This window comes from Talpa occidentalis, unplaced genomic scaffold, assembly GCF_014898055.3.
Source record: "Talpa occidentalis isolate TD23 unplaced genomic scaffold, MPIMG_talOcc4v2.1 talOcc4.13, whole genome shotgun sequence".
In the NCBI taxonomy this organism is placed as follows: domain Eukaryota; kingdom Metazoa; phylum Chordata; class Mammalia; order Eulipotyphla; family Talpidae; genus Talpa; species Talpa occidentalis.
This window is the reverse complement of record NW_023601322.1, coordinates 29,985,310-30,010,844: the sequence shown is the minus strand read 5'-3', so window position 1 is coordinate 30,010,844 and position 25,535 is coordinate 29,985,310. Positions and strand designations below refer to the sequence as shown.

General features: G+C 37.1%; 1 protein-coding gene across 1 annotated transcript in view; it reads left to right on the top strand.

Moving 5' to 3' along the window:
* The window catches only part of MAPRE2 (microtubule associated protein RP/EB family member 2), a 146,779-nt gene that overhangs the window by 23,061 nt on the left and 98,183 nt on the right, over positions 1-25,535 (top strand). The window contains exon 2 of the mRNA XM_054694101.1: positions 1,502-1,563. The gene's annotated coding sequence lies outside the window, so the exon portion shown is untranslated. The remainder of the gene's footprint in view (positions 1-1,501; positions 1,564-25,535) is intronic.

Sequence of the window (25,535 nt, the reverse complement as noted above, 5' to 3'; positions counted from 1 at the left end):
TGCCTATTAACACAGCTACTACATATTAATTTAAGAAGAAGGACACATGAAAATTTTATATTGTTTCAGTTAAAACCTTTGGAAGACTGAATGTCATAGGTAAAGACACTGAGGTGGATGGGGATAGAATTTTTTAAATCTGATTTTAGTTTTACTGACTATCATAAATTGTGGAAAGATGTAATGCTATGAAATTCTCATATAAAATATGTCAATAAATTCAATCTGTTTTATCTAAAGGAAACAAAAGTGTAGTTAGTTTACCTGAGTAAGATTCAGTCTTAAAATCATCCATGTTAAATATTCTGATTTTAAATGGTATGAATTATTTTTGAGCTCTCTTATTCAACAGTGTAACATTGAAAATTTAACTTTCACCTTTACTTTTATTTTCTCAACACTTACCATTTTGTTCTTTACATTTTTTTCTTTACTATGTCTTCTTTCCTTTACAAAAAAAAAAAAAAAAAAGTTTAAAAACCTCCCTCTTCCCTTAAAAAAATCTCCAACAACATCTGTTAAGATCACATCATATTAAATTACCACAAATATTTTATTTTCATGCAACTGATTTTAAACTAAATAAGCACCAAAGGCATTTCTGAAATAGCCGTATATAGGGGACACCAAAGAGCAATGAGCAGGGTGAGGGTTTCTGTGGGAAGATGGTGACGGGACATTTCTAAGTTGGTTCTTAGCGGTGGTGGAAGATGGTTAAGGCATACATACACATGCATCTCAGCTTCTTTTTAGCAGCATCTGGCTATACCACAAGCAGGTAACCACCATCCTCCCAACATTGAACCCTCAAAACCTGTAGCTCAGACACATTTCTTCGCTTTTATAATTAGATCTGCCCTTTACCAGTTTAATGTCTTGTTTTATCATTTAGGCAGACCAAGTTTTGAAGAGAAATAGCTTGGAATTCATACAAAGAAAGTAAATTACTACTTGTTGGTATATATATTTTGAAGTTTGATCCAGGCATTATTTGCAATGCTTAATCCTTTGAAAATTAAAAAAATGATTTGACTAGATGAATGTGCCTCTATTGGTATTAGATACAAAATCTACAAATTACCCTAAGTTTAGGGAAAACAGTATTTTGATTTGGCATTTGATATATCACTAGAGATGCAGCTTCTTGAGGTTATCTGGTAGCTAGTGAGTCCCATGACATCAGATTATCAGAGAAAAAGGTAAACAAAATCTTTTCATAGAATTGACATTATATTAAATTTTCACAACTAAAATTAATCAACCTAAGAACTGATCTAATAACATAGATTGAGAATCCTATTGCATTGCTATTTTGCTGACTTAATCTCTCTCAGGAGGTAAAAATTACTGAATTTGGATTTTTTAATGTATGTTTTCTTTAATTTCCTTTTCATTCCCCAATGAACTAAATTATAACTCTTTGCTCCTAGGTTTTCATCATACTAAATGTTCAATCTGTGTTTTTTGTTTTTTGTTTTTTTTTTTATTTTTACCTTCATAGTGTCCCATTTCTCAGAGGAACCGTTCATCTCGACAGCCAGGGAGAGAGCCTGGATGCTCAAGGTAAGATTTAAATATAAATTGTGTCATCTCCTTTTTTTCAGTTTAAATGGAATGAGTGTTATTAATGCCTTTGAAACAAATCTATTTTCTAAACTCTCTTACCAATTAGAGTGAACAAGTGAACACCGGAATAAACATGCTCCGTTAAAACATTTTTCAAACGATATTCCATTTCCCACATGTACTGAGAGCTAATTAACTGCTACCAGCAATTTCTCCAAAAATGGTCATGCCAATGAAAGTTTAATTTTATGTGCCATTCTCACTGGTGTAAGGTGGTATCTCAATGTGGTTTTAATTTGCATTTCCCTGATGATAAGGGATGTTGAACATTTTTTCATTTGCCTGTTGGCCATTTGCATTTCCTCTTTGGAGAAATGTCTTTTAAATTCTTCTACCCATTTCTTGACTGGATTGTTTATTTTGTTTTTGTTGAGTCCTGTGAGTTCTTTGTATATCTTTGTGATCAGTCCCTTATCAGTTGACTGGGGTGCAAAGATTTTTTTCCCAATCAGTGGGGTGTCTCTCTGTTTTGGTTAATGTCTCTTTCGTTGTACAGAAGATTTTCAGTTTGATATAATCCCTCGTGTTTATCTTTGCCTTGACTTTCTTTGCTTTGGGTGATGAGTCTTTAAAGATGTTATTGCGATGTATGTCTTGTAGTGTTTTACCTGTATCTTCTTCTATACATTTTAAGGTTTCAGGTCTTATGTCTAGTTCTTTTATCCATTTTGAGTTGATTTTTGTGCATGGTGAAAGGTAGTGGTCTTATGGTAGGATTATGCTCAGCGAAATAAGCTAGAGGAAAAAGAAAAATATCGGATGGTTTCACATATAGCAGGAATATAGGGGAACCAAATAAGACATCAGTGTAAAAAAATAATAACTGTACTAAACACAACAGAGCAAAAACAGACAATTATAAATCAGAGACGTACTGCAGGGGAGGAGAGGAAGAGGGATTAGAGGGAGGGAGGGAGGAGCACAGGGGACTGAGGTAATGGTGCACGGGTGCATTGGTGAAGGAAACTCTATGTAGACTACAACTGAGTGGGTGGGGGGAAGCAAATGTTTAAAAATGAACAATGATGTAAAAAATAAAAAAAATTAAAAATAAAGTTTAATTTTAGAGATCTTGTGAGTGATGAGGGAGAGAATATCAAGATAAAATCAAATGACCTCATGACATTTCCAGTTATTTGTGAATAAATGATTTTTATCTGATCTTGTTAAATATCAAGGCAACTAACAGTTGACTTACTAACAGAGAGTGACAGGTATGTTGGAAAGGAGATGAAGACCCAGACAGCCTCATTTTTTCAATTTTGGATTTGTGTTTGAAACACAATCATTTGACCTTCAGTTAAGGCAACTTAACTGAAGTTAAAGTCACTGGTATTGAGTCCCTCTAATAAAGACCTCAAGGTTCATTCACATCCAGGAGTTCCCCAGAACAAAGGAACAATTAACTGAAATTCCACCAGATGGCAATATTTGGAAAGCCATCCAGTGAGGTTTCAGAGCGATAAGCTATTCTTGTTCACATAGAGGATAGTCTCACAATGTCCTAGATTTTATCAAAGGTACTCTAAACATCTTTTATTTGCTTTTACCGACAGCATCAAATTATTATTTGGAAGGGAGGTATTTTCTTTTGATTTTCATTGTGGAATAACATTAGAAGCTTCATTCTTAAATAATTCTCTACAAGGCATGGGTAATTATTGAAAGCTCAAACAATGGATTATATACCATATTTATTTGGGGGTCTCATTGTGGCAAATGCGGTGGTTAATGGTCATTTTTAAATATTCAAGAAGAAAAAGCAAAAATTCTTTACCTAAAAAAAGAGTAGAATTTTAAGGAATTGCTTTGATGGTAAACCAAGTATAATTTGCAAGCACAGAATTCTTATTTTGTATTGATTGAAATAATTAAGGTTATTTAAAGGACTGAGTAAGCTTCAGCTCTAAATAAAATAGAGATACTTTACCTGAGTGGTGTCCAAACAACTGGACTTTTCAAATGTCTGTAATAGAGAGTTGGGACAGAACAAGATGGAAAGGCATGTAAGGAAAATTAAAACAGGGAGAACCAAGGAGAGGAGTCCGCTAAGATTTTGTGTATAGGCATTGAGTACCCTCTGATACCTGCTCTTATATAACAAGCCCTTCCAGCAGAGCACCCACATATTTATAGTTTGGGGCAGTCCTGGGTTACTTCCATTGTCCTGGAGTATAGTCTGGGTTGTACCCCTTTCACCCTCAAAGGTATTTCAGTTTGGATGATAAATTATATGATTGCCCTATCTTCCAGGTTTCTGTGTTTCAAAAAGAAAAGAAATAGAAAAATGTCACCCAATACTTAAACAGGTTGTCTGTACATAAACCTTATATCTGGGGCTCTATAGTAAATATTTTCTGGCTTGCAGCCATTTGGTCTCTGTCACAATTGTTTGACTGAAGTGTGAAAACGGCTTCAGACAGAACATAAATGACCAGGCTTGTTTGTGTTCCACTAAAGCTTTATTTACAAAAACAGGCAGCAGTGATATAGTTTACAGACCCTTGTAAGATAATAGATGGGAAAGGGTTAGAAAATGGTAGAGAACCAAGAATTCAGTTATCCTTACTTCTCTCTTCATATCTTTTTGGGTTGCAGCCTCCTTTCCTAACACTTTGGGGAACTGCTATTATAGCTTGTTTGAGTGAGTAATTTCATTAGTTTTGTGGTTGCTGAGATTCTATTTGCTGCTCCTCTAAATCTGTTTCTGTACCATGAACAACATGACTGTACTTTACCATACATAAATAGCATCATATGACAGCATCCATGTTCAAGTGTCACGTGAATCTTAGTGTTTCTTGAAGCAGTTATTCTTCAGGAAAATATTTAATTTTTATGCCTTGATTCTCACTGAACAACTACTTGTAAAGAATAGTGTTGAAATACTTATTTTTTAATATAAAAATAATAAAGGAAACTTTGGAAAAAAGAAAATCACCCATTACAATACCATCCCCAAGTAACTATATTTTTATTTTTCATTTTGTTTTTCCCATAAGTATTTCTATTTTTCTATAGTGAATGTTATATTATATGTGAAATTTGTATTTAGTATTAGCTACAAGCATTTTTCATGAGTCCCTAAACTATTGTTAAAATGATAGCATAGTATTATGTTTTATCAGTGTGACATAATACTTTCCAATTTTTCATTGAAATGCTGTACTAACTTTTTTTTTTTAAGATTTCATTGTTTTTGTTTTGGTTGGTTAGCTTGACTCTGTTTAGTTTGGGGGGGGACAGTTGGCCTTTTTTTTTTTTTTTTTTTTGGCTGCCTGTCCATGTATTTCTTTAATACAAAATCCCAAAAGTGAGACTATTATTTAAGCATATGACTATCATGACTTTTAATCCAGTCTATCATATTCTTTTGAAAAGCATTTGGAGTACTTTACAAACATTTGCAATTCAGGAAGCCAACCTTACCACAATTTATGAGAAATGGTATTTAATTTACTCGATAATATTTATTGAACATTTCCTATATGTAAAGAACTGTGCTAATTGTTCTATGTATACATCCACATTAAATAGTTATGTCACATCAATTAAGAGCCTACTAGGTATTATAGAATTCATTGGTGGGGCTATATATACATAAATAGCTAAAATAAAGTATAGAAGATAAAACACACTGTAGGAGAAATACAGTCAAAATATTATGGGAGCTTGAGAGGAATAAATGAAAGGCAAAGATGTCATCTGAGCTGAGCCTGGCAGGAAGTTGGTCTTGGATACTCAGAGGTGATCAGATTTGTCATTCTCCCACAAACATTTAATGATTGCCCACTATGTGTTAAGTCCTATGCTAACAGCTAAGGAGTCAAAGGTGAACAAGACAGAAGTCTGTGTGCTTACTATCAAAGTGGAGAGACTTTGGAAAATAATTGTGTGATAAGCAGGGTGGCTTGTCGGGCAGAGGGCGGTAGAGATGAAGCAGCAGCCTCTCTGTAGAGCAGCTTCCTCCTGGCTCCCTTTTGGCACAGTCTACTTGTGTCAGAATCTGTAGGATATCGCCTTCTGAGGTCATTCCAGTTGTACTTCTGCTGACCAACATTCCAGATAAAATCAGCTGTAAATGTACTTTACATACATTTATAGCTGATCCCCTGAGGAGTACATTTCCTGAGAATGCACAGAGCCCCAGGGCTGCTAACACCTACCTCCTGGCCCTCACTGAAGCCAGAAGCAAATCACTGAAAATTATTGGTTTCATTTATGTTTTGGTAATGATTAGCCAAAAACACAGGAGAAAGAGCCATTGGGTGTGTTGTCATGGAAATGAAGGGGAAATAGCATTTTCAGGAATGATCCAAGGCCTATGTCTAAATGTTTCACTAAGATACTGACTTTAAAAATATCTGTTGGTTTAGCAACCAAGAAGTAGTTAGGGATCTTGATGAGGGCCATCGAGGCAAAAAACCTGATTTCATGGGGCTTTTACACCTTGAGTTTGTTGTGAGTATAATCTAAGGTAGCAGGTATTGGGAACAAATGTTGATTTTCTTTCCCTTTTCCTCCTAGAGCACAGGTTCATCATAGGGTTTCTTTTATTTATTAATGAAGTTACCTTACAAAATTCATGGGAATTAAATGATGGGATGAGAGTATATTTATAAAAGTATCTAGTGCAGAAATTAATGTTCTTATTTCTGAATTCCACTGAGGTATGCTTAAGTAGGGATTTAGAGGTTTTACTCATGGTTCTTTCTCCTCAGTAGCTTATTTTATCTGGTCTGTGGAAATGTTGGTAAGGCTTAAGAATTCATTTTCTCTGTGATTTACTTCAGAATGATTTGTCAAATAAATATAGATGGTTAGATGAAGAAAATATGGCTAAATGTTAACAATTACTAAACATAGCTCATGACTGAGAATGTATAGTATACTGTTATACAGCATATTTCTACTTTTCTGGATGTTTGAAATGTCCCAAAGAATTATGTTTTAAATATTCACTGTGAATACCATTACTGTGCAAGGGCAGAGGGTATATTTGGGGCAAGAAAGCTCTGATGACTGGATCAAGAAGATGTGGTACATATACACAATGGAATATTACTCAGTGATCAAAAAAGATAAACACATGCAGTTTGCACATCATGGATGGAGCTGGAAGGGATCATGCTCAGCGAAGTAAGTCAGAAAGAAAAAGAAAAATACCGGATGGTCTCACTCATAGCAGGAATTTAGAAAACCTAAATAAGAGACCAGAAAAAAGACTAATCAATACAAAGTGATAATCAAAATCAACAAGCAACTATAAACCAGAGACACACTACGGGGGGAGGGGGGGTAAAGGGAGGGGCTGGAAGAAGAAGAACTAGAGTCAAAATAAGGGGGGTGCAATTGTACGGGGAATATAACCAAAATGAAAATGCATACATTGTATAAAAATGAAAAATGATGTAAGAATTATATAAAATAAAATATTTTTAAGAAAAGAAGAAAAAAAGAAAGTCAGCTCTGCACACTGATGGGGCCTTGGTGCTCTGTGGGGAATGCTGATGAAGCAGGCAGGGCTACTGCAGGGGGCTAAGCACTTTGGTGGGAAAAGTACAGGGTTCCATGGGAACCCCTAGCAGTGACAGTGTTATAGGGCAGCCCCGATACAAAACGGGGTACCTGACTATGGGTCCTCACCCACGCGCTTAAAAGGACTTATCAATGCTCTACTGCAGGCACACGCGAAAGGTTAATAAAAGGTTCATTTACAAGGGAAGGGCAAATGAGGAAATGTACAGCTCAGGGAGAAAAGTGGGAGACAAAGTTTTAAATGCATCCCTCCCAATCCGCTGATCTGGAATCCCAAATGGCGCTCTGAGAGCTGGCCGTGAGCCAGGAGCCATGAAGCCAGGAGGCGAGCGACAGAGCGAGCCCCCCAAGGCCCACGTGTCTGGTTTTTATACCAAACCTGGCTGCTTAACTCCACCCTCAGGTCCCATCCACCTTCCCTTTGGTGGTGACGGGATTTGTCTTTCCCAATGTCTTGATGGCTTTGGTCTGGAGTGGGGGTGGAGTCCACAAAGCCTGCGTGGAATTAGCTCAGAACATCCTTTCCCCCTAACAACAGCAAAGCAGAACTTCCAAGAGACCATATCTTATCTAAGACCTGAAGGAAAATGAAGAGCTGGCCATGTGTTGGGGACAAAAAGACTGCAGAGAAAGGTTATTTGGGCATAAAAAATGGCGTCTTCAGCGACTGGGAGAGAAATAAGAGAAGCCAATGGCATATTAGTGAATTGAAAGAACTTCAACAAGGAGCTGCAACAGCAAGGGAATGGAAAAGACAAGACTGGATAAGCAGACAGGTCAGGAAGGGCCTTGAGAAGCCAATGAGGAACTTTGGGTTGTATCCTGAAAGTGGTGTTTGAAGTATTTTAAGAAGAGAAGGAAATCCACCAGTTTCCTATGTTAGAATGATCACTCTGGCAGCTGTGTGGGGAATGATCAAAGGAGATAAGATTAGAAGTAGAGAGACACAGAGGTCATGACAGATGGAGAAATGGGTGCATTTGGTACAATTCAACAGGTAAATTGGACAGGACTGGACAAGAAGTCAAGGGTTAATTCTTCCCTCACATTTATTGAATGTGTGCTGTGTGGCAAGCACTATTTCAGTGCTGAGAGGAAAATCAAAGTAAGGTAAGGTCTATAGAGAACACAGAATGAGGTGTTCAAAAAAGGGACCGATAGAGAGGGGTCTTTCACAGAAACACACATTGATCCTTAAAGGAGCCCCTTCAGGGCACCAAAGGAGAAATTAGTCACACAGAGACCATGGAGTTCAGTGGACTCCCAGGAGATTTCAGTGGCGTGGTAAGTGTGGACCAGCATGCCACAAGTTGAAGAGTGAAGGAGAAATTGAGAAGTGGAGACAGAAGGTTTAGATAACCTTTTATATGGCTATAAGGAGAGAGAGGGCCAGTGAAGAAGGAGAGCTAATTTAAGGTGAGGAGACGATGGGTTGAGTTGCTGCCGGGAAGAAGCCAATAGAAGGCATATAAGGGTCTGGCCAAAAGTTACAGAGCAGGCCTTTAAGAGTAGGGAAGCAACTGGTTCACCTCTTCCTGGCAACAAACAGGAAGACAGAAAGAGATGACTGGCTTGCAAGTAAAAGTGTTGGTTTGGGCGCTGGGCTAAAGTTCTTATATAATGACTTCAATATACCTGGGAAGTCAGAGGTAAGACCATCTGATAAGGGAGGGGAAGGTGGAACAATCAGAGATAAACAGAGAAAGTATCACTGTCTGTTTATGAATAACAACAGATCTGACCAGAGAAACAGAAGGATGATCTGGAAGCGTTGAGACCACTTGCTTTGGAGGTCATGGATTGACCTCCTGGTCTGCTAGGCAGGGAGACTCCCCACCTACTCCCATCCCAGGTAGCACTCAGAAGTCCAAATGTACCTGGGCAGATGAAAACTTCACAAGAATTCCTCTTTGTAGAAACATGAAAATTGATCACAAGGACAATACATTTGTTTTAAGCAAGCTAATGCTTCATTTTTTCATTTTAAAATGTTATAGGAGGGCCTCTCTGGTGGCCTATGGGCTAAGTCTCAGTACTATCAACTCTGTGGCCTGAGTTCCATCCCCAGCCAGGGAGCTAACCCACATATAGTGCAGCAGACCTCTCCTGTCTTCCCCTGCTGCTCCCCTTAACAGTAAAGTTCAGTAAATCTGCCTGTTCTGGTCCCCACTCTGTATCTGGTGAATCCTCTCAACCCCTGCATCTCTGGCTTAAACCCCAGTTCTTCTATAAAATAAATAAATATTTTTAAATTAAAAAAATGCTATAGGAGACAAATTGCTAGTTTATAAGAAGTTTGATATTTGTATAGCCATTATAACTAACTCACCAGAGCCCCCTGTTGACAGAATTGAATATTAGGAACCAGCCTTAATAATTGATTTTACTGATTCAGAGTGAAACTCTAAGCAGTTTATGAAGTAGTTTTGATGTCACATCCCTCACTTACAAGTTTGTGTTACCTGCTACTTTGCAGCACCACAGGCAACTACTGCGTCGTATACAGAAACAGAATTGTCAACTACTTAGCAAACCTTAATACATTACATATCCCTATAGGAGATCTCTCTCTTTTGCATAGAGTAACAGGATCTGGTTAAGTAGTACTCATTTTTGCCAGCAAAAATGTCACAAGTTACTTTGAGGTTGACATATCTTATCAGAATTTTCTTTACAAGTGGATTGCGGTATGTGGAAAGAATGCTATTGATGTCTCATAAGCCCGTGACTGGAATGCTTGGGTACACTAAGGACCCCTGATCAAGAGCTGTGTTTCTTCTGCCCCATTTCACAACCTGAGTTTATTTTTCTGGCCTGGGAGTCATTAAAAAGGAAATAATTAATGAACAAAGATGATGGGCACTAATCCGATGACATTTCTTCTACCTATTGATATCCCTAGAACCTTAGAGCAGAATTCTAAATGTTCTGCAATGATGAAAATGTTCATCATTGTTGTCTCATGTGTAATCACTAGTCACGTGTATCCACTGAGCATTTGAAATGTGGACTATCATTTGATCAGCATTTTATATGCATTATAAATTTTACTTGATTTAACTCGCTGTAAATACACAGGTGTGGTCAGTGGCTATTGTATTCAACAGCCAGCTCTTGAAATCAGTTTAGATAGAATTGAAATTCTGAATACAACTTGCAAACAGAACCACTCCTGGAAACTCATTGTGGTCTTTGCTGTCCAGACAAGTCTAGCCTGGCCTCATCCTGCTACTAACAAGTTGGTTATAGCCTAGGGAGTCTGGTCCATATATGGGTGAGTACTGGGGAGTGAGCAAGATCTGAAAAACCTTCAGACAAACTGGAATCACCTTCATTTCTACCTACACCCTGTCACTAATACCTGAATACCAGAGCCTTTGTACAAAGGGGAAACATGTGGACAAGAGAACAAACTTTAATCCCTGTTGTACACAAGTACTCTGCTAGCAACTTTATATACGTTGTCTTATTGATCTTTATAGGTCCTTGTGAAACTGTTTTATGCTTTTTTACCTATGAGGAAATTGAGTTTTAGAGAGACACTAGCTTATTAAAGTTATGTAGCCAGTAAGTGGTAGGTGCAAGACTAGAACTCAAGTAGGTATGAATCCAAATTTATTTCCACAAGCAGTTTTCACAGATAAGATGCACATGCTTGGAAATACCCAAGAAGCAAAAACATCTAGGATTGGATTGGAGGTAGAATGGAAGTAATGGTAGGCAAATGTCTTTAATCTTTCTCTCTCTCTCTCTCTCTCTCTCTCTCTCTCTCTCTCTCTCTCTCTCTCTCTCTGTGTGTGTGTGTGTGTGTGTGTGTGTGTGTAAAAGTATGATTGTCTCAGAAATCATACCTATGTTTTCCTCTCCTCTCCCTCCTGCCCTTACTGCCGTTATAGACACAGCTGTGTGGAAATACAACTGTTAGTGTCACAGATGATGTAACATTGGTTGTCTGGATTAAAACTATTCAAGACACAGACATATTCCAACCTATTAGCTACCATCTGTGCAAAAATCTCATGTCATTTTGTACTTACATGTATTTATGATATATTTTATGACTATATTAGATCTACAATCATTTAGTCGAACATATTCCAGAGTTTGTCTGCTGCCTATCTTCCTTCCTGAGCGTCTCTTACATGTTTATTTTCTTCTGTATTTTCAAATTCTTCATTAAAAACTAATAGTAGAAATCATCAAAAGCAAATAATCTATAATTCTGCCCTAACATATCATTTGTTTTAATTTTTCCTTCCAGCTCTCATTTTGCAGAGTTATAGCCTTATCTTACTCAGTTATTAGTATGCTTCTCCTTAAACTTTTATTTTAAATTTTTCAATGTTTATTACTATAGTTTTACATCTACAGGATAGTCTATGGAGCTGACCTACAATTATTTATCCAACCTACCATTGTTTGCTGCATAGATTCTGTTTCATAGATAACTTTAGTAAGTTTTAAAGTTTTAAATCATGAGTTGTTAAATAAGACCCCAACTGGTCATTTCATACTGTGTGTCTCCATGGCCCCTGTGAATATAGCTTTTATTATACTGCAGAATTCGTGATTGGATAATGCCCTGAATTTTAAAAAGTTTCACATGTATAGTTTTTAATTTCCAAAGCATATTCTCAAAAACAATCTGTGATGCATTCTATTTTAATTATACCCCTCAGACATTAGTCACTTCTTGAGTTCTGTATTATCCATAAAACAGACTTTGCATCAGGGTTTCCCAGTGACTTGTACTTTGGATGACAGATTTTAACATCCCTTACAGCAAATATCATTCTGCTTAAAATACATGCACTGATATGTTTGTCTCTGTTCTAAAATTAGTCTTGTTTCTGTCTTCAAGAAAGCAGTTCAAGTGGATCACAGATAATCAGGTTAATATCAAACAACATTAGGGAACAAGAACGGTAAAGGTCAAGATAAGCCTCAGAGTGTCTCCCTAAGGGGATAAATTCTAGGTCATGAGGATGTTTTTAATTTTTAAATGCCTTGTATCTCTGCTTTGGAGTATAAGTTAAGACTTTATTCATACCTATGTTTTCAGAATGGACCTTGGACTTTCAGAATGCTCTTGTGTTATTATGTTATGATTTCTCAAGGCAATGACTAGGCTAGCTGCTACCTGCTTGGTAAATTTTCTCTCATGGGATTCTTGTGTTTCTAACTTCAGTTTTGCTCTTGGGGAATAATGTTTCAGAATATATGAGGTAATGCTGCTTATGCAACATTACTTTGGCTATATGCTGAACTTAACCATTCTCTTCCAGAAGTTGGCTTAAAAAAAGAAAAACCTTTGCTTAGTTTGTCAAAAAATATGAATTGAGTACTTGGAACATTGTGTTATGACATTATTGCTTCCAACAATTAGTAGCGTAATTATATGAAGATGTCTTGAAATAAGAATATTCAACCACTCTTGCCTCCTACCTTTGTTAGGGGGAAAGGATGTTCTGAGCTAATCCCATACAGGCTTTGTGGACTCCACCCCCACTCCAGACCAAAGTCATCAAGACATTGGGAAAGACAAATCCCATCACCACCAAAGGGAAGGTGGCTGGGACCTGAGGGTGGAGTTAAGCAGCCAGGTTGGGTATAAAAACCAAATACATGGGCCTTGGGGTCTCTCGCTCTGTCGCTCGCCTCCTGGCTTCATGGCTCCTTGCTTGCAGCCAGCTCTGAGTGCCATTTGGGATTCCTGATCGGCAGATCAGGTAGGACGCATTTAAAACTTTGCCTCCCACTTTTCTCCCTGAGCTGTACATTTCCTCATTTCCCCTTCCCTTGTAAATAAACCTTTTATTGACCTTTCGTGTGTGCCTGCAGTAGAGCATTGATAAGTCCTTTTAAGCGAGCTGGTGAGGACCCACAGGCAAGCACCCCATTTTGTATCGGGGCTGCCCTATAACACCTTGAGAAAATATACACTAATGGTTGCCTAACTTGGGCATGCTGCTTTATTTTTTTTAAGAGCTGCATCGTATTGAAATTTCTATTTTCATTATATAATAAAAAATATAACATGAGAAACTCTCCTACCCACCTGTGATTATGCAGGTGCCTCTCTTTTTCTTTCTCCTTTTCCTAATAAACCTATCCTTCTAAAATATAAAAAAAGAAAGAAAGAAAAACATGAAATGTTTGCTTTGAAAATTTAATTCCACATAGATAGAATTATTTTGGAAAAATTGGCATTGCTGGCACAATGATTGGGATCATTTACCTGGAAGTGACTCAGATGTTTTTAAATAATACAGAATTATCCTGGCTATCCCAGGATAGTCATAGACTTCAGAGGAGGTAGACTTTGATCTGAGCCTACCCTATGGGTGGGTGACAAGGAGGAAAAGGGATATGCCAAGCACCGATCAGAAAATATAAGGAAGAGAACACAAACCATTTTAAGGGGCTATAGGAATGACTGATTCCTAATGAAAATAATGGAGATTAACTGATGTCAAACTGTGCAGAGTCCCAAATTGCCAGACTAAGTTAGTTTCACTTTATATTTTAGATAGTAGGAAATATTGAACATCATGTAAATGCTCTCTAGAAAAATTAGTGAGTCTTGTTTTAGGATATGAGTCTAAACACACAGTTTAGCTTCCCTTCTCTTCAGAACTTCAATTTGAAATAATAATTTTAAAAGAGCAAGTCCATGGCCACTCTATAAACATGAATTGAATCCAGCAATTGACCAACTTCTAGAATATGGAAAGGGAATAAATAGGTTATATTGCTAGCTAAATAAAATAGGAGCAACAGGAAAAAAAATAAGCAAAAATAGAGCAGGAGCAGGTGAAATATTTCAGAATTATTATGATTTGGATGAAATAATTCTGAGAATAGAAGAAAACAAAATGTTTTATCATTAGATGGTATAAAAAGTATTACACCCATTAAACCCCACTACCCCTTTCCCAAAACAAGAGTTTCTATGGATGAGAAGTAGTTAGACAATGTGAAGTTTTTAAAAAACAAAACAAGATACCTACTATCATGCTATATCCAACTCCACCCTTACTCCCACCCCACCCTCTTGTAAACTGGTAAACTCATTTCTATTTTTAACATCCACTAGATTATTTTATTTTGTCCATTTATCCACCTTGTTTCTTTATACATATAGGTACAAGGATCCAAAATTTCTTTATCTTTCTAACTCTGCTTTGCATAATCCCAACAACGTGAGTTCTGGCAAGTTAAAAATGTAATTATCAAGTTAAAAATCGAAAGAAAAGGCTTACCGAGTGAGACTAAAGAGAATTTCTGAGTATAAAGTAATCAGAAGATAGAAAATATGAGAAAAGCATTAAAGAGATGGAAAGATGATCTAGAAACTTAAATATTGTTTAAAAAGAATTTCTAAAGGAAAAAAGATAAGGGAGAAAAAGAAAGGCATAAAAAGGTTCAGATTATAAGAGATCATTAAATGTTGAGTAGAATGCACCCCACACCATCGTGTTGAAATTTCAAGATAAAAGAGGTCTCAGAGCTCCTGGAGTGGAAAGTCAGATATGAGAACGCCCACAGAAGCGGGATGTTCACCTGAACAGTGTGAACTCAAATAAGCAATGCTCGAGGCTGGAAGTCCATAAATCATGCTTTTAGATTCCTAAAGGAAGTGATTTGGGAGCTGAAGTTCTTTACACTTAGCTCAAGTGACAAAAAATATGAGAGCAAGTAGGTGTTTTCTGACCTGAAACAACTTGGAAACTTTTTCTCTCTTACCTCTCAAATAACTTAAACTTGTACTTCAGAAAATAAGGGGGAAAAAAAGGATATCAGAGTATTCCAAAACTGTAGAACTAATGAAAGAATTCAGTTGTGAGAAATACTAGAATGCCAGCAGCAAAATCATAGTAATTGATCCAAGTGAGGTAGTGCGTTCCATGAAAAATGTCTTGAAGAAAAGTCAGATTGTATTATAAATTTGTATCTAGAATCTGAGTTTTTTAATCATTATGATGGTAAATGTTTTTTCTGTCAAAAATGGTTAAAAGCTCTAGGAAAAGCAAACTATAGAAATAACATATAGAAATACAAATATGTCTAATACATATAGATGTATTAGTATTTTAAGTTTAATCTTAAAATGCAATGAAACATGCTTTTGAACAATTAATGACATGTAAAACATACACACACACCAGAATCCATTTGACCTTGATGCTTTCATTAGAATATCCTTCTGATTGCAAGATTTAATGAGATTATATTTCTTTTTCTATGAAAGGAAATACCACTTGATTTTGGAGAGAATAAGAAATTATTCTCATAAATGAGTTTCAAGGTTAGAAGCAACCTATAATTGTTATAGGACAGGGAGAGGGGCAGCCCAAACCCCGCAAACCTGCCTATTCTAAATGGGTTCTGCCATCCGCCGCATCAACACAAAACATAGGAGACTTTAATGAAAAGGAACTTTAATAAAACTAGGAAACAATACAGGTAAGGCAAAGAATCTAGTTTCTAAATCAAGCACCCAAATTTACCCATCCCCTCGTGGGTAAAAGTCCATCCAAATGGGATTGGCCCAGAGCAAGGCCCCAAGGCCTGCCACAAGTCTAAAGCATCCTCCAGTGGGGACCCACAGAAAAGGGTCACAAACAACCGAACAAGCCCGGAAGGAAAAGAGCAAAATCAACATCAAGATAAAAGCTGCCATTGTCACCTCCCCACGGGTCTCACCCACATCTGTGTCACCCAGTCCACGACCAAAAGACAAGCACAGTTTCTTCACGTGTCTCTAGGCTCCACGCGCCTTCTCCAGGTCTCCTGGCTCCATCCTGCTTCCTTCCTCAGTCTCTTCTGCAGCTTCTCCTCTTCCTGCTCAGCTCCACCCTCCCTTGGGTGGGGCAGGGAACCTCCCCCTTTCCTGGGGACCACCCTGTTACATAATCACAATAAGGAAGATTTAATTGCAGTCTTAGAAATTAATGTAAATATAAAGGCTAAATGTGATGATGGGAAAACAACACAAATTAAAAGCAGAGAAAGTTGAGAAGAAACATAATGGAGAGGCAACAGGTAATATTCGTTGGAATGAGTCAAGAAAAAGAATTTCAAGAACATTACTCAAAGTTGTAAAGATAACAACTAGAAAAATTAAATACAGTATTACCAATGATTGTGAAAGGAGGCAGGAAGTAACAGAAGTATGTTGAATTTCTTGCATAGCAGAAGATAAATACTATCTTATCCATGTTTTTTACTATGTTGATAAGTCAAGAATAGAACATATTTAAATCTTTAGAGACGCAACTTTAATCTCAGAAGAACTAAAACCAGAAAAAGTACTAAAATGTAAATAATAGAAAATGGACTTGGTAAGAAGTAATAGGAGATACTTCCTTTTAATGTAGTAGTAGCCCTCAAATTCTTAGCATATGCATACTACTTTCATAAATTATAAAAAGCAAATTATTCACATATAGAATAGATTGGAAGGAAAGTAGCATATAAGCAGAAAGATTCTTGGAAGTTCATTGCTTTTATCTACATTTCAGATGATATGAATTTGGTGGAAACCAAAAGAAAAATAGTGAGAGGCAACTGGAGAAAAAATGATAGGATTTACTGGTTGGGTAGATAGTTGGACAGGATGTTTTAAAAAAAAATGGAATAAAACAAAAATGTATAATATTTTCAGACTCATTGATGAGGTCATCTAAACTGAAGCTGACAAAAATGATATCTAGGTTATTACACTTAATTTACCAGGATAATTAATTTACATTTATTGATGCCTTACTCTTTTCTACCCCAATTATTTCTCCAGGTCAGTCAAGAAGTAAAAATATGACCATTTAATTAGGTGATATTTAGAATATGGTAAAATATTTGTCACAATGAGAATGTGTAACCCAAATGTTTTTTATTTAATCATGTATATCAAACAGATTATAGTAAGGAATCACCAGAGGCCACAGTAAACAAGTTAAAAAACATCAAACTTTGGTCAAAACTTGCATATAAAACATCAAAGACTTGACACTTTAGGGTCTCTATCAGATATCTTCCCATGATTTGCTTTGTGAAGGGGGACAGTGCCTATGTTTTATTGCATTAGAAGCAGTTGAAATTCCAGGACTCTAAATAATTTGTTGAGTTTTCAGTGAGTTTGTAATTCTGTTTTGCCACCATGAGCTGGGATTTTAGCAGCTCCCGTTTTTAATCCTATATACTGAAAGGTTTAAAACACCTAACTTGAACCTGGGAGGAATAGAGATTTTCTCAAACCCCTTTGTATTACAAATTCTCTGGGTCACTCCGCTTTGCTTTCACACCCTGACATCCCTAACTCATAGAGTATCTGTTGCAACTATTTGTTGAAAGTTTCTTGCTTATAAATGTTGCTCTTTTTTTTTTCAGTCTACAGGAGAACAAATTATTTTATACAAATAAACATGCTAATTCTACCATTAGGTTGCTTTTCTTTAGCAAATAGAAACAAAAGCCTTGAGATTAAGATTAATAAAATTTACTGAGATCTACAGGATCCAAAAGTTCACGTAACCTTCATTTCCCATTTTGAAAGAATTAAAATCATGTAGTAAACTGGGCTCTCATATTTGCTTTCCTGGCATTCAAGGGGAATCAGAAAAAAGATCTTAGTAAATTAGTGTTTTCTTCCCTCTTTTCACAGACAGCATAGTGGAAATGACAATATCTCTTGTCCCAAAAGTGCGTTGTCTGCTGCCAGGTAAAAATCAATACGGACAGACTGAGAGATCACACAGACTCTTTCTGTTTGGTTTGTGGTTAGTTATTTCCCCTCCATGCTGTGAATAACTAGACTGATAAATTTAAAAGATGAAAGTAAAAGTTCTTTTGCTGGGTGGTGGAGTGAGAAAAAATATGAAAAGTTAACTATACATTTTAGAATTCAAGATTGGGAAACATTGGAGGTTATGCTTAAGTGTTTGGGTTATTTTGGAAGGGGTAGTTTTGTTTTGTTTTTTAGTGAAATCAGCTTCTTTTCTTCATTAGCACTAGCAAAGCCATATATCCTTGTCTTACTGTGTCCTTTATATAGTATTTGTACAAGGCATGACATAAACATGGATTTGCAGCTGTTTCGTAACCACTGTGAAGATTATTGGCTCAGCGCCACAGCACTGTGTCCAGACTTCAGGGACTCTTCTCAACTGTTGTGGATGTGGGAGGAGTTCACTTGTGGAATGATTTACCTTACCCAGAGTTGAGTGTTTTGCATGCAGAATATGAGGCTGCTGTTCAGCAGGTTGTGTCCAAATGTAAGTGACCAGCCAAAGAACTGTTTTTTGACCTGTCATCCAGCCTCCAAACTTACCCTATTGCAGAACTTAGAGTGTTCTAACAAGCAGTAGGAAATTGCAATGCTATGATTATTCATTTCTTTCAAGCAATAACTGCCAGGGAACTTTAGAGCAGATATTTTAACTTGCTGAAAACATAGTGGTTCTAACTTTAATGATGTAGTCTGATTAGTCGGAGCAGTTGAGAAGATGAGATGGTGGTGGCTGAACAGGGCTCCTGAACAGGGATTCTAAGGAGAAGTCAACTTGGATCTGTCTGGTGACATCCTGATTTATTTGACTAAGTGCTTCCCCCTTTCTATCTTTTTTTTTTTAAGATTTATTTATTCATTCATACATACAAGAACCCGGGTACAGGTCAGACATGCAGAAGGGTGAGAAGATTCACCAGAAACACAGCAGGGAACAGAACAGGCAGATTGAAATACACTGCTGAGGGGAAAAGCGGGTGAGGCAGGAGAGGGCTGCCGCACCATGTGGGTATCTCCCTGGCCAACTGAGATCAAACCTGCACTGCAGAGGCTGCGGACAGCTTCACAGTGCAGGCGCTCAACCACCTGCACCACCAGGGAGGCCCACCTTTCTATCTTTATAATGACACAAGCTGACATTCTTAATTTTTTTAAATTTTGTTTGGTTTCGTTATTCAGCTAACACTGGTTTACATTCTGTATATGATTCAGGGACTACTTTCATACTTTTTGAGATGATTATCTACTTCAGAGATCTATCTGTCCCCCTGAACTTGTCCAGTACAACAGCCAGATGAAAGAATCTGTTTCTGTGAGAACTTATGTGAAGTGTTCAAAACAGGACTATTTACAGGCTCTTCTCTTTGCTTATCACATGTGGAGAGGCCTTTCTTATAGTGTCCTGGGTTCACAGAAGGCCAAGTTGAACACCACCTTTACTAGATGTGGTGGAGGGTGCGCTTCTAAGGATGGAGTATAAGGGCTTAAATGCCAAAAGTAAACTTCTAATTTTTATCATGAAAGTGATAGAGAACCACTGAACACTTTTGAAAAGAAGGGAGAATAGATTCCGTGGTGAAACATTGAAGCATTGAAAAGTAAGCATTGGGAAGCAGGGAAATCTCTAGGTCTCATAAACTAAGCATGAGTTAAGCCTACAGTAGGGTGTTAGGACTGGGAGAGACAGGGGACCTACACGTCACATTGTGACTTGAAACATGTATGGTGACCCAAGAAAAGACAGGGGAGGGAAAGCAAAGATTCTGAGGAATGAAAACTAAGTGCTGGATCTAGGTTTCATTCAAGCAGGAGATGTGGAGAAGGAGGGAGCCAAGAGGGAGAGAAACTTCCTTGTTAAATACACTGTGTATTGTCCAAACCAATGGCGCCAACCTAATTTCTGCTTCTGCCTCTGGTCTGCTTATTCGGTAAGAGAGAAAATGCAGTGTTGACAATAGACACCACACCACATTTTTATAAGGTACCTCTAGAAACCTGAGTGGAGATTTGCTTTTTTTGACTTGCTCTCATGACAACCTTCCCTCAGGCGAATGGGCTGGGTCAGCAGAGGAGGCTTATTTTCTGCTGATGCTTCTGTTACTACCACATGGGTTCCAGCATATTTTCCCTCCACACCCACCCCAGAAGTATTTGGCAGCTCTGCAGAAATATCAGTGTCACCCTAAGCCCCATACCTGCATCCGTCCCCTCCTGCTTTTTGCTGTTGTGATTCAGGAAACTGTGGCTTTTCCAGTCCTTCAGAGTTCCAGATATAAAGCAAAGGACAAGTTTCCTCTTCTGTAAAGCCCTGAGCAGGCTTGGAGTATGTGTCTGGAGTAAGAGAAGCCTGAATCCCTTCTCAGAGACACCTACCAGCCTGCACTGCTACAGTCTTCAGTTAGCCATGTAGTCTTGCAGTTTATGGTGTGGTTTAGTCATTTAAGGATCTTAAGTTTTTGATACTTGAAAATCAGGCCTTTGAGAAGCACATACTCCTTCAGGTTATTTTCTCTGCCATTGGCTTAAAAATCTATTTTGAAACTCAGTACTTGAGCACGAGTCTTTTCTTCTCTGGGTTCCTGCTTTCACAACCCCATGTTGAGGAAATGGAGAGTAAGCAGGTGGCAAAGTGTCTTTCCTGCTGTGGCAAGTGCACTAGCTCTTGTCCCACAGGTTTCTCATCTAGTGCCATAGCAAAACTCCCATTCAGGATATCAGTGGAGTCAAGATCCCTTCCTCTTGAATTTGGGTGGACTTTTCTGGTTTCTTTGATCAGCCAAGAATGACAGATGTTGTGCCCTCTGACTTCCAATATTAGATTTAAAAACTACCTTTTAGGGATGTAGGGATGATAGTGCTTGGAATCGGCTACCATGTTGTGAGGGAGCCGAGACCACATGGAGAGGTGTATATGTGCATGCTTTACCAGTGTCCCAGCTGAGATCCAAACCAAAAGGCAACATCAACCATCAGTTGTGCAACTAAGAGAGTCTTTAAGATGATTTCAGACATCAGTCACCTTCTAATTACAACTGTAGGAAAGATTATAAGTGACAGCCAGGTAGCCGAGCCCATCAGCCTCCAGAATAATGAAACATAATGTAATGATAGCTGTTGTTTAAACTACTAAGTTTTGAGGTGATTCATTATGCAGCAACAGAGAATCAACAGGGTGCTCTGGTAGGTATTACTGCATAACAAACCCATTAACTTAAAATAACCATTTTGTCTTTGGTGTGGTAACAACACCAAAGAGAGAGATCCTGAGATCCTGTACTTCTAAAACACAAACATGTTGTAAACCAATGTTACCTCAATTTTTAAAAACAAACATTTTGTTACAGTGTACGATTTTTTTTAAAGATTTATTTATTTATTTATGCATACAAGAACTGGGGTGTAGGCCAGAGGTGTGTGTGGGGTGCAGGGGGAGGTTTGAGAGCATTCACCAGAGACAGAGTGGGGACAGTGTATGGTTTTATGGATCAAAATATGAGACATAACAAACTTTCGGAAGATCTTGGCTTGGCAGTGTGCTGTGAGCCACAGAGTGGATCACCATTAGCTACCACATGGGTGCAAGCTTAGTCTCCCTCCATACCCACCCCAGAAGTATTTTACTGCTCTGCAGAAAAATCAGTGTCACCCTAAACCCCACACCTGCATCAGTCCCCTCCTGCTTCTGTGCTGTTGTGAGTCAGGAACCTATGTGGTTTTCACTGGAGGATATTTCTTCAGTCACATGTTTGGGGTCTTAGAGTCTTAATACTTTTTATTTTTAATACTTTTTCGGTTCACTATCTCTCTGTAACATACTAGACACAGAGGCAGAAACTGCCAGTGATGAAAAGATCTACACTAGGAACTGGTTAGCATGATTTTTGAACAAAATCTTGCTCCCACTCCTGCTATAGGGTCTCTCCAGATTCAAGGGGAGGAGAAATAGATCCAAACTCTGGAAGAGAAGAGAATTTAAAATTAAATCAGTAACCTAGTTTTATATCTCAAAATGTTATCTTGTCAATCTTATTACTCCAATTTTATGGATGAAGAAATTGAGGTTAAGGAAATAATTGGTCAAGCTTATTCAACTTTTAACTACCAGCATCTGGCTTCAAATGCAAATCTGTAAAATATAGTAAATAATTATACAATTTATATAATACATTTTTATTGAGATATAATTGACATCAAACATGTTTAGCTTCGGGTGTACAACATAATTAATGATTCAATATCCATATGTATTACAAAATTAGCACAATAATTATAGTTTACATTCACCACTCATAATTTTTTTTCTCGTGATGAGAACATTTTAAGATCTCGCTTAACATCTTTTAGATATTCAATACAATATTGTTAACTGTAGTTCCCATGCTCTGTATTGCATCCCCATGAGTTGTTTATTTCATATTTTAAAACTGGATGTTTATAACTTTTGACCACCTTCTCCCATTTTGCCCACTTCCCCACCCCCTACATCTTGCAACCACCTACCTATTCTGTGTATCTGAGTTCAGTTTCATTTTGTTTTTAATTTGGGGTTTTGGTTTTTGTGGGTTTTTTGCAGAGTCTATGTGTAAATAAGAGCATATGATATTTGTCTTTCTCCATCTAACTTATTTCACCTAGTCCAATGCCCTTGACATCTATTACCATTAACACAAATGGCAGCATTTCCTTTTTATGGATGAATAGTATTCCATTATATAGCCATACCACATTTCCTTTATCCATTTATTTGTCAATGGACATGGGTTGTTTCCAGGTCTTGGTTATTGTAAATAATGCTACAGTGAATATGAGAAGGGGGGAGGGGTGCATATGTCTTTTTGAGTTAGTATTTTCATTTCCTTCAAATCACTACCCAGAAGTAGAATTGCTGGATCATATGGTATTTCTATTTGTAATTTTTTAGGAAATTTCATACTGTCTTCTACAATGACTCCACCAAGTTACATTCCCACCAAAAGCACAATGGTTCCATTTTCTCCACATCCTTGCCAACATTTATTTCTTGTCTTTTTGCTAATAGCCATTCTAACAGGTGTGAGTTGACCTCATTGTTTTGTTTTGCATTTCCCTGATACTTAGTGATGTTGAACACTTTTTCATGTATGCATTAGCCATCTGTAGAACTTCTTTGGAAAATGTTTATTCAGATCCTCTGTCTGTTTTATTATTAGTAGTATTATTATTGAGGTAACATTGATTTACAACACTGTATGTGATTAGGGGAATTAGGTTCATAACTCCTCAGATATATGTCACCACACCACTCCCAGCACCAAAACACCCATATTCCTTTACCAATGACCATTGTGCCCCATCCTCCCTCTGTCCCCACTCCCAATTTCACTCCCCTCTAGTAGTCTCAATTCTGCAGTCATATTTTTAGTGTTTGTTTGGGTTTAGTTTTGTCATTTCCTTTATTTTGTCTTTCTCTGTTCCATATATACCACATCTTTTCCAGTTCAATCCATGTTGTCACAATGGCAAGAGTTCATTCTTCTTTATAGCTGAGTAGTATTCCAACATATATATATATGAGATATATATGACAGATGATTGTATTAAGAAGGTGTGGCATATATATATATATATACATATAATATATGTTAACATGGATAATATACACAGTGCTGCAATGAACATAGGATGCATTTGAATTAACATTTTTGAATTCTTCCAACAGAGACCTAGGAGTGAAACTGCTGGGTCATGTGGTGCATTTATTTTTAATATTTTGGTGTTTTTTTATTTATTTTTTTAAAGATTTATTTATGCATACAAGAACTGGGGTACAGGTCAGAGGTGTGGAGGGTGAGAGGATTCACCAGAGACAGAGTGAGGAGCAGAACAGGCAGGTTGAAAACACTGCTAAGGGGAACAGTGGGCGAGTCAGGAGAGGTCTGCTGCACCATGTGGGTATCTCCCTGGCCAACCAGGGATCAAACTTGTGCTGCAGAGGCTGCAGTAGCTTCATAGTGCAATGATTAACCCCTTGCACAACCAGGGAGGCCCTATTTTTAATATTTTGAATAACCTCCATACTGTTTTCCATAGGGGCAAGACCAATCTACATTCCCACCAACACTCCACACTTTTTCTCCACACTCTCGTCAATATTTGTTGTTCTACTTTTTAAAAAGTTTTTAACTATTGAATAGTATGTGTTTTATATATATATTGTATATTAACCCCTTATCAGTAATTATTTGCAAATCCTTTCTCCCATTCAGTATATTGTCTTTTCATTTTGTTCATAATTTCCTTTGGAATACAAAACCTCTTTAGTTTGATATAATCAGACTTGTTTAGATTTTTGATTGTTGTTGCCACCTTTGCTTTTGGAATCAAATCCAAAAAATCATCACCAAGACCTATGTCAAGGAACTTACCACCTATGTTTTCTTCTGGGAGTTTTAGTTCTTACATTCTTTAATCTATTTTTGAGTTGATTTTTGTGTATGGTATAAGGTAGTGGCTTGATCCAGATTTTTCCTTTTGCATGAGACTGTCAAGTTTTGCCAACACCATTTATTGAAGAGACTTTCCTTTACCCATTGTACATTCTTGATGCCCACATTATAAATTAATTGATTATATATGTCTGGGTTTATTCCTGGACTCTGTATTCTATTCCACTGATCTCTTTATATGCCATACCTTACTGTTTTGATTGCTTTAGATCTGTAATATAATTTAAAATCATGAAACATGATGTCTCCATCCATGTTCTTTCCAAGACTGTTTTGATCGCTCAAGACCTTTTATAGTTCCATATAAATTTTAGACTTATTTTTGTTCTGTGGAAAACCCTGTTGGAATTTTGATAGGGATTTAATTATACCTATTGATTGCTTTGGAGAGTATGGATGTATTAATAATTTCCTTCCAATCCATGAGCACAGCATATCTTTCTAATTTATTATGTTTTCAGTTATTTTCATCAGTATTATAGTTTTCAGGGTACAGAGCTTTCACCTCCTTGGTTAAATTTATTCCTAGGTATTTTATAATTTTTAATGCAATTATTAGTGGGATTTTCTTAATTTCATTTTCTGGCAGTTTATTACTAGCATATGGAAACACAACAGATTGTTGTATATTGATTTTATATATTTATTATATCCTATAATTTTACTGAATTTATTTAATAGTTTTGACATTTTTTGGTGGAGTCTTTGGGACTTTCATGTAACCTGAAAATAGAGGCAGTTTCACTTCTTCCTTTCTAAATTGGATGCCTTTTTTTTTCTTTTCCTTGCCTAATAATTTATCTAATTTTTTAAAAATCTTAGAGATTGTAAGTGGCCTGGCCTGGCTAATAGGCATAACACTGAATAATCCTTAGCACCAGGAAGATGGGATAGAATTGGCAAGCACTACAAGAATCACAAGGTTTGAAGTAGTTCACAGAGGAAGGAGTAGAAGATGAAAAATAACAAAAATTCACTGGGCATATTCTTTGTACTATATACCACTACTTCTTATTTATAATGATCCCATTACTTCCTTGAAGGCTGATAGGATCCTCCCTGAAGAAACTGGAATTGAGGGTGAGGGAAGGATCTGAAAA